Here is a 9,167-nt window from a genome sequence, read left to right as displayed (position 1 = left end):
GGAAATCAACAGGCAAGAAGGTAAGCAAACTTAGCTCAGTAAAAAAATTGTGCGTTCTCAATCAGCAGGTGCAGGGAAGAGCGGCGACGAAGAAGAAGACAAGTCGTTCAGTAGAATCCACAGGTTTGTAGTCGGTTGCAATGAGCGGTAGTCATTGATGAGACAAGACAGTGTGTGAACGTTTATGTGGATATTTATGGACAGTCTTGATTAAGGTGCAGCAGGTGAGATGAATCAGAATTTTGGTGACTGAGATCGAATAGGTGGAATGATGAGATCTGGTGCTGAAGATGTTGTTGGCTGTGTGACAGTGAGCAATCCATCCAAAGCTTTCAATGTTTTTGTTTCCATGTTCCCAGCATTCCTCTACCACTCCCTTTACTGGATGACTCTCTTTATGACCTTTTATATCAACCCAATAATTAATTCTTAGTTTATCCCTACGAAGGTTTAAAGGAGCTTCCCCAACTTCTACCTGCATAGCTGCAATGGGAGATGTTCTGAACGCACCACAGCATATTATTAAAGCTTGATTCTGTATTGCTTCAATCTTTTTGAGAGTGGTTTCAGATGCAAATCCATAAACTATACTTCCATAATCCAAACTTGATCTGATTAATGTACATTATATTATTTTCAAAGATAATCTACAATCTCCCCATTCAACCCCAAATAAACATCGTAAAATATTTACTCCTGTTTTACATTTCTTGATCAGTTTTTTAGCATGCATTGCAAATGTAAGGCTAGGTTCCATCCATCCTTTTTTCAAAGAGAAGTCGAAACAAACGTGATGAAGGGGTGTGTGAGATGTGAGATCTGTGTGCATCTACTTGGTAGCAAGTGCTTCCCGATGTAAACTGCTGTGGACGGAGCTCATGGGCGGCACAACTGTTCTCATGCACACAACAACTCCATTACAGTGCCCCACCGTCGATCTTGCTCCGTCTGTGCTCAGACCCATGCATTTAGACCAATCTATTCTATTTGAATCAATAAATGCATTCAAAATTTAAAACATGGCTTCAGCATTTGATTGAGCTGGCTGTGACTTACAGAAAAGGAAATCCTCTTGTAATTTTCCGTTTTGTACATAATGTACATAAGCAAGGAGGTTGGAAAGGTTTGCTATATCAGTTGATTCATCCAACTGTATGGCATAAAAGGGACTCTCTCAAATGTTTTTAACCAACTTCTGAGTCATATCATGTGGGATTTCATTTACTCTTCTCTCAACTGTATTATCTGAAAGAGAAATCAGAATTAACTGTTTGCGGGCCTTTCCTCCACACATCACAAAACCATTTATTTTGCGGCAGGTTAAATACAATTTTCACCAATTGTGTGAGGTTTTCTAGCCTTTACGATGAGCTTTGCTACACGATAAGATGCCTCCACTGCTTTACTGTTGTCGTTGCCAGAGAACGCAGTTTCAAGAGTTTTTTTCCTGTTTTGGTACTCTAAGTTGTTGGTTTTAATAAAGACTTGGAATACTCATTTCTCAGTAAAACACACAGAACAAAAAAGTGCGTCACACTTTACTGCGTGTTCAACAATATATACATCTCTTCCTCTGTGAAAAACGACCAGAATACAAAAATAGCTTTAACTGAAATACACACAAGTTTAATAACAATTCTGGTAAGAGTGTATTTTTCCAACACTCCTTCTCACTCGCAAACAGAATGATTAATTAACTGGTTTCACTCCAGCCATCTCTCTCAGTATCGTGAACTTTTCTTCACTCAGTCCTTTAGTGAATATGTCAGCAACCATATCTTCAGTGTTGCAGTATTTCAAGTCTATGACTCCACTTGCAATTTACTCTCGAATGAAGTGGTACTTGAGGTCAATGTATTTGGCACATCCATGAAATTGAGGGTTCTTTGTCATGCAGATAGCAGACTGATTATCTTCAAACATCAACGTCGGTCCTATTTGGTTTACCTTTAGATCTGTCATCAGTTGTCGCATCCAAACCACTTCTTGAGCTGCGCTTACCAACGCCATGTACTCAGCTTCAGTAGTGGAGAGAGCTACACATGTCTGTTTCTTGCTTCTCCAACTCACAGCTGCTCCGCTGATTTGAAACATGTATCCTGACTAGGGATGTCACGATACCAAAATTCCAACCTTCTATGCACACACTATTATTATTATTAGTAGCAGTATTTTTAAAACATGGAGACATAATATAATTATTTCTTCAAGTTAAACCAAACTTTTATTTTGACGGGTTGCTGTAAAGACCTTTCAGTTTCCGTGTGTGTATGATATGACGATAGTTTTTCTCAAATGTGAAACGGTAAAATGCTCATGAAGTGACTCTCAGAGTGGCTCTGGAAATTAATTTCATCATGTCATCATATGGCAGCAGAGACTAAAAACAGTGTGAGCGTCACTCGTGCTTCAGTGTGTGTGTGTGTGTGTGTGTGAGGTAAATGAAACCGTGCATCTGTGCCATTCATTCACACAGAGACAAGCAGAACATGCAGGGTTAATACTTAAATACTTAATACTTTTAGCGGTTTAATATACACAGACACTATATATATCGGCTACAGTGCTCCTAGTAAAAAAGTTAGTCTGGAGCTCTGCGCTTAGATAAACACGGAAGTGACTGAAAGCAGTTGCCTATTAGTGGGTACCGAATATACCCGGTACTACAAAAATGCTGGTATCGTCACATTTGAAAAATTTCAGTACCGACTTGGTACCAAAGTACGGGTACTTTTGACAACACTAATCCTGACACAGATTTGCGATCATCTTGGTCTCCAGCCCAATCTGCATCTGAAAATCCAATGCATTCCTTTGGCTTGTTCTTGCTATACAGCACACCTAGATTCAGAGTGCCATATTCAGGTATCTCATGATTCATTTGACAGCCATCCATGATGTTTTGTGGGTTTAGCACAGAGTCTTGCAACATTGTTTATGGCATAAGCCAGTGGTTCTCAACTCCAGTCCTCGGGACCCGCAGCTCTGCACATTTTGTATGTCTCCCTTATTTAACACACCTGAATCAGATCATCAGCTCGTTAAGAGAGACTCCATGAACTGAACTGAGTGTGTCAGATAAGAGTGACATACAAAATGTGCAGAGCAACGGGTCCCGAGGACTGGAGTTGAGAACCACTGGCATAAGCAATGTCTGGTCTTGTTCTTGTTTAAAAATGAAGCAGACTAGTCCTCACCGCATACATTCGTGAGGCTTCACTAGCTGGACCTCGGCTCCAATCCAGGGGTGTAGGTGCTTTCGCCTAGATGTGCACATTGATTTCACACAGACGGACACTTCCTCTTATGGTCGCGTGGGTATTAGAGTTCCCACAGCGTTTCAACGCAGCTCGAGTTCCCTTGAAATGTAACCCTAGTTCCCTGAAGAGGGAATGTGACACTGCGTCTGACGCTGTTTGGTTCAGGTGTGCTTTATAGGACTGGTTTCATACGTGCTTCATGACGCAATCACGCAGAGGCGTTCCCACAGCATTTCTACGCAGCGTCTCATTCCCTCTTCAGGGGTTACACACATAACCCGAGACATTTTTAATTGTTATAAATTTGAAAATCCCAGTCATAACATAACTTGCCTGTTTAAAAATGCTGTAAATATCATTCAGCCTTCAATGATGGACAAATGGCAATATATTGCTTACGTTTGCAAATGTATTTAGATCCTGGGCTGAACTTGTCAATTTTGTCCCAGAATCAGACAAATGTACCTGACAAAGAACAAGAACAGGAAGCAGAAAATGTAGAGGTAAGACTAAAATACAGTACAAACATTGTAGACTACAAAAATAAATACAATTCTTGTTGCAAAACATATTTTTAATAACTTCAGTTGCATACACAACTCCAAAAAAAAAAAAAAAACCTGAAAATCATTCACATAATCACTTATAATTTGTCATGTTTAAATTAAATTCATATTGTATTTTTAAAATAGCTATAGAAAATGCGAAAATATAGCACTTAACTATTTAACATATAACAACTATTTACAAAATATGCATTCATCATTGCTCATGTAAAATTCTCAAATTAATTTGAACTATTTACATTTACAGAGGCAGGCAGCTGATAGCTTGGCTAAGGCAGCAGTGAAAAACATGACTGTGGAGATCGGCAATCAATACAACCAACTCCTTCCATAGAGTCAGGACACCAGGCACCTGAAAAATACCCAACAACTGAACCATTTCAGCCTGATCCCAGATTAATTTAGGTTCAGAAGTTGCCAAGCAAAACTCTTATATTTCAGAGAGCTGGTTTAAGAGCTTCCCATGGCTGCACTCCTGCTCTGACCTTAAAGGGGTAGTGTGATTTTACTGCATCAATGCCTTTTCCGAACAGACGTCCACATTGGCCAAAAACACAGGGCAAGCATTCGTCTCTCAAGGTTTAAGGAACTATATATATACATATATTTAAAAAGGGGGTATGGTGATGGTTCTCTGGGGCGATAAAGGTGTTACATGTGCATGTAGTTGGACTGGTTACTATTTTCTTTCTTAATGTTTTGTCTGCCCTCTAGTGGTTGAAAATGTTTATTATCTGTGTCGTCTTATGAGCAGATTCTCTACACCTGTGGCCCATGTAAGAGGAGCATGCATATAAGGAGCCCCATTGTTACATCTGCTAGGCGGATTGGTGCAGCGGTCGAGTGGCTCTCGTTTTCCTTGTTTCTGTTTCCCTATTCCTTTTTATCCCCAATTTTATATTATGATTATTGTTTGTAAATAAAAAAAAACCTATTGGACCGAGCCTTTCGTGCTGACCCTCTTTTGTGTTATGGCAATGGCCGTAACACTCCAGAAATACGTCATGCAAGTAAACACGTAGGGGTGAGCAGGGCACAAACATGGTTAAAAAAATTCAACACATGCAAGCATAACAAAACTTAGTGTAATAACTAGTTGCCATATCAACAATATATAGAGAAGAAAAAAAAAATTGCGCTAAAAAAATATTTGGAAGATATCACTGAACATTTATTTAACCATAGCAAAAGTAAATTTCTTAAGTTATTTTTTTTAATCTGTTTTTTGTGTTTATTTAAAATTAGACAAATCTGATATTATTTTAATCTTATATCTGTTTAACAGTTGAGATAGTTATTTAATGCTGAGCAGGGTTTAAACCTCAGTTGCGCAGGCGGGGCATTTTGTCATACATGTCAACTATTCTATACTTTTATGAATTCTATTGAGAAACCATGAGAAAAAGGTGAATAAAGACAGTCAATGTTCAGAAATTATTGATTATTATTATGTTTTGAAATATGCTGTATAGCTGTGTTTGCGGTGTGTTGGTGTCAAACTCAAAAAATCTTTATTTTATATAAATATTAAAATATGCCATTATTTTATATAAAGTAAAAAGTTAATAATTGTATTTTATTGACAAAATATTTTTGGCTTGTATATATTTTTTATTAGATCAGATAACATTTTTATCTGTTGTATGGTCATGTTACAATGTTCCCCTCACATGTTACAATGAACCCCACCTATGGGGCATGCTGTCACATTTAGCTTCCATTCTTTTGGGGCATATCAAGAAAAAAGTATACACTGTATTAATGAAACAAAACCACATAATTGTACTAGACGTGTGAAAATAATGAAAATAAAAGTGTTAGGTTGTGCCACACTCTCCCCTACTCAAGTGCAAAAACAGGCCCAATGTTTCTCAGAACACAGCAATGACAATTTCAGTCAGTGTTATTTTGCATGTGCTTTATTTAAAAAGAAAAAAAGTATTAGTATTTCATGATTACAATAATTAAAGATAATTCAAACATTAGTCACATTAATGTCGCAGGACAATTCATCAGCTTGTGCACAGTCCATCAGGTCACACTGACAGAGTGTGTTAAAGATATAAAAGATTGGATGACGCATAATTTTCTTTTATTAAATCCAGACAAGACAGAGGTACTACTTATCGGTTCAAAAAACCACCCACAAAACCTCTCACAATACAACTTTAACATAGTAGGATGTCCTGTTACTTCATCCTCTACAGTAAAAGACCTGGGTGTTATATTAGACTGCAACCTGTCTTTTGAAATTCATATTTCATATGTTACAAGAACAGCCTTTTTCCACCTTTGAAACATTGCTAAGCTACGTAATATGCTATCTGTTTCTGATGCAGAAAAGTTAGTTCATGCATTCATGACCTCGAGACTAGATTACTGTAATGCGTTATTAGCTGGTTGTCCTGCATCCTCAATAAACAAGCTACAGTTAGTCCAAAATGCCGCCGCTAGAGTTCTAACTAGATCAAGAAAATATGATCATATAACACCGATTTTATCATCTCTACATTGGTTACCTATAAAGTCCCGTATTAATTACAAGGTATTGCTACTGACTTATAAAGCCCTAAACGGCTTAGCTCCAGTCTATTTAACGGATCTTCTATCGCCCTATAATCCATCGCGCTCTTTAAGGTCACTAAATTCGAGGCTTTTGGTCATACCTAGGATATCTAGGTCCACTAAAGGAGGGAGAGCATTTTCACATTTAGCGCCAAAACTCTGGAATAGTCTTCCGGATACTGTTCGTTGCTCAGACTCCCAGTTTAAAACTAGATTAAAGACGCATCTCTTCAGCCAGGCATTCATATAATACTTTTAATCCTACAGTTAAATCCGACCTCTAGTTCATAAACGCCAGAGGAGAACTGGCCCCCGACTGAGCCCGGGTTCTCCCAAGGTTTTTTTTTCTCCATTAGGTCACCTGATGGAGTTTTTCGGTTCCTTGCCACTGTTGCCTTTGGCTTGCTCAGTTGGGGATATTTGGGGATATTTAATTGAATTAATCAATCAACGATACTATTGATCAGCATTACCAAACGTAGACGTTCCACTAGAAACAAACATTGATGTATTGTTCTAATTTATTACTGTGAAGCTGCTTTGATACAACCTGTGTTGTGAAAAGCGCTAAATAAATAAACTTGACTTGACTTGACTTGACACTACTGTGTTACATTTTGTTTTACAAAGATTTTTACTCCTTTATAATGCAGCTTAAAGTGGTAATTTAATAAAAAAATATGGGTAGAATACCTGTCATGGAGGCTGAAAGGAGTAGGGCACAAAAACAGTTTTTAAGAAATCCACAACAGAACACTCAGTTTGTTCAGCTAGCTTCATGCAACAGGCCTCTGAGTTTCAGAGTAGGTTTGGAGTTGACAAATCCATACAAATACAACCTGGTTTAGATCATATTCAATGGGCTCACAATGCTCAGTATAAAGTTCTCTGGCAACTCAGGGTTTGATCCAGATTTTGTGAACTCTGAAGCGCATGCGCCTTAAAGTGTGACAGGTGCAGCAAACAGCCAATCACACAAAACACGAGGAGAGCATGATTTGATTCACTTCTCGCCAGAGCCGCGAAATGTAGTTCTCTTTGGAAGATTAAGAGATTGTTATGATAAATATCATGAAATTAAATGCATTTACAAGGCAGGAATAAACACTGCTGCTGCAGTAAAAGTTTGAGAAGGCAGCTGAACGAAAATATCTGACTGTATCAATGCATCTGAATCAAGGTTATTATAGTTTTGCTTTTTTAAATTAGTTTTTATTTTAATATCGTTTTCAATTTTGCTTTACATTTAAGTTTAGTTTTAGTTAGTTTCACCTATGGAACTCTCTTCCCCTTGATGTTCCCAATAGCGATTGCTTGACTTTTAAAACGCGTCTTAAGACATATCTTTTTATACAAGCTTTTTTATAACATGTTGTATTGAGTCTTTTTAATGCACTTTATCTGTATATGTGGCTTGTTTGTTGTGTGTATTGTCTTATGCAGTGACCTGTATATTGCTTGTGAGGTGACCTTGGGTGTTATGATAAGGCGCCATTAAATAAAATGTATTATTATTATTATTAGTAGTAGTAGTAGTATTAATGGTTTTGTTAGTTTTAGTTTAGTTTTTATTTTGCAAACACATTTCTATTTAGGTTTTATTTTATTTAGTTTCAGTTTTAGTTTAAGTAATTATAGTTTAGCAGAGCAAACAGAACACTTCCAGGGTAGACCAAAGCCAGACGCATAATTTCAGCAAAGTTTAATGTTTGCCGAGTTTACAGTTAACTCTTGTGCAGACATCTTAAAGGGTTACTTCAGGATTTAGCATTAAGCTTTGTATTAGTAGAAAACCTGTAGTATTTTCCAATTACCATGCTTTCCCCCCTCATATCCCCCTGAGAGGAGAGATTTATGTATTTTTTGTCTGGAAAAAATCCTCCGATGACGCAAAAATCGTCATTTTGCGTCATCGGAGGATTTTCTGTCCAGAGGCTAAAGACTACAGCCAGTAGATGGCGTTGTTCCGCATGTTTTCAACCCGCCCATAGAGGGTGAGATCTCACTCACAGAATGTACACAGTATCAGCCGTCTTTCTTTGGAAGCTAAGCTAGCATGCTCTTGTTCTGTGGAGAAAGCTGAATAATAGGAGAAAGCTGAGTAAGTAGGGGTTACCATCTTCCTTTTCCCGGACTTGTCCGGCGGGCGAGACTGTTAAAAATGTCCGGGATTCGGCTTTTGCGTTCTGCGGTCGCCATTCATTGTTTACATGCACACCTCTCGTTTCAATCTAACTGAATTAATTCCGATCGGTGAATCTGACTGTGGTGTTTACCTGAACGCTAAACAAGTGATCGGTTGATGTGTGTTTTAACATTGCTAAGAAAATTCCTGCTCCTCCGTGAGAGATGCGAGACCCGGCGCGTCTTAGTAATGAAGCCACCGGCCTCGCGCCGTTCTCCCGCGGCCGTCAGCCTCGTCCTGCTCGCCACAGTAAACATGATGAATGGCGACTGTAGAACGCAAAAGCCGAATCCCGGACATTTTGGGTCTCTAAATCCCTGGCAAACTCATCACTTACTTAGGCTAGCCTTGTTGTTTTCAACTGTGCTCTCTAACCAGTAGGCGTGGCCTCCTAAGGCAGCGAAGCAAGTGCATTCTGGGAGTTGTTGTCTTTCATCCACATAAGCCAAAAATACATTTTCTGGCTTTTCTCAGTCTAGAAAGCTCCAAATTCAAAAATTACTTAAATGTCCTATTAAATGACCTATTTTAAATACACATTCATCTTCCCAGAGGTGAAGTATCCCTTTAATAATAAAAATAAAAATAATG

Source organism: Scardinius erythrophthalmus, assembly GCF_964197995.2.
Source record: "Scardinius erythrophthalmus genome assembly, chromosome: 9".
Taxonomy (NCBI): Eukaryota; Metazoa; Chordata; class Actinopteri; order Cypriniformes; family Leuciscidae; genus Scardinius; species Scardinius erythrophthalmus.
The sequence above is the reverse complement of the archived record's forward strand: the minus strand, read 5'-3'. Positions refer to the sequence as shown.